This window comes from Haliaeetus leucocephalus, unplaced genomic scaffold, assembly GCF_000737465.1.
Source record: "Haliaeetus leucocephalus isolate CR32 unplaced genomic scaffold, Haliaeetus_leucocephalus-4.0 Scaffold566, whole genome shotgun sequence".
NCBI lineage: Eukaryota > Metazoa > Chordata > Aves > Accipitriformes > Accipitridae > Haliaeetus > Haliaeetus leucocephalus.
Window position 1 is genome coordinate 5,445,388 of NW_010973002.1, and position 1,665 is coordinate 5,447,052.

Genomic DNA, 1,665 nt, shown 5'->3' on the forward strand with positions numbered 1-1,665 from the left:
GTTACCCAGAGAAGTCATGGAATCCCTTTCCTGACAGGTTTTCAAGACCTGACTGGACAAAGCCCTGAACAATGTGGTCTGAATTCAGTGTCAAATCTGCCCTGTGGAGAAGATTGGACTAGAAACCTCCCAATGTCATTTCCAACTTGAATGTTTCTGTATTTAAACACCACCAATGAATTTGGAGTCAGTTAGGAAACAAGAAATAGATTTATCTTAAAATAATTGAATAAAACATTGATTTCTCCATTTTTAAAAGCATGCTTTGGAAGAAGTCAAAATAGCATGACCTGCCGGCCAAGACAGAGTTTTATGAATATGAGAGGAAGATAAATAAACAGGCAAGAAATTACCAGGTTTTATAGCATCATTCTGTTACCCAAATGCCATCTCAGCACTGTAGCTAATTTGGCCCTCCTGATGCCCCTCTGAAGTGTCCCTCTGAAATACGTTCAGTGTAGTACAAGCAGTAGCTGATTTTTCCTGTTCCTGTCTGACCCATCCTTTGCCTATGCTTGCTTTTTAGTTTGGCGGACTTTGTCAATCTAAGAAACCTCCCTTCAGTAAGAGCACAGGGTCAGCTTTCTGTCTGTGAGGATAGGTTAGTTTTGACAGTTGGTTCTTCCAGAGGCTCCACCACTGTGCCCTCCCTCTGTCATCCCCAACTGAAACATATGGGGTAGATTTCCCCGCACAGAACTTTACTACAAATGTCCACAGTGCAGACTTCCATATCTGAGCTAGCCAATGTACCTTCCATGAAAGTGCCTTGTGATCAGTGGAAACACAAAATTTAGAGATCTCCACCGACCTATTTTAGACTTCTACATCAGAATGAGACTAATCACAGTGCAGGTGTCTGCATTTGCCAGAGGGAAAACACCCATGGTATTTGCATTGTGCTCATATTGGAACTGGGTCTTTCATCTCAGCTAGACTACAAAAGCATAGTAAATTGTACTATGGCATCCATAAAGCACTCTCATGCAACTTATGGCTACTGGCAAGCTAAGCTAGAATTAAATCAACGTGCAAGAGAGGGGGAAAGTATTTGTAAGCCATTAGCATTCTCCCACGCAGTCTGGTTCCCACCAATGAGATGCTGTGCCAGTTACCTCTGCAGTAACACTACATTGCGGACCTAGCTCAGTATTCAGTCTAGTTCATGCTCTTATGACAAACAACAGACGTTCTTTTCAGCAAGTTTCCACTGATCTTCGCTATGTCATTTGTGTTGGATTTTCCTGCCATAATTAAATATCATAATTAAATATTTTCTTTCCTTTTTTTATTAATTTATTTGAATTTGTCTTCCCTGCAATAGGAGCAAATTAACTCAGCCATTGGCAGATATTCTTCTTCATTCCATTCTCACCACTGAAATCTTACAAGTACTGGTGAAACTAGGTAATTTTCCTTCTGTCCTTACCCCTCAAGGAACGTCACAGACCACTGTGTAATTTGCATGCACCTCTCGAATGACAAACTATGGAAAATTTTCCTAGTGTAAAAGTAAAAATGTCCATCCACGTTTCTCCAATGGTCCACCCTTTAAACTTTTTCTGAAGATTTTTCTCTCTTCTCCCTCAGGCATGTTCTTCCCTTAAAAAAAATTTAAAAAACCAGTTCTGCTGTTTTACAGAGTGTCAGTAATGCTTTTGGGCC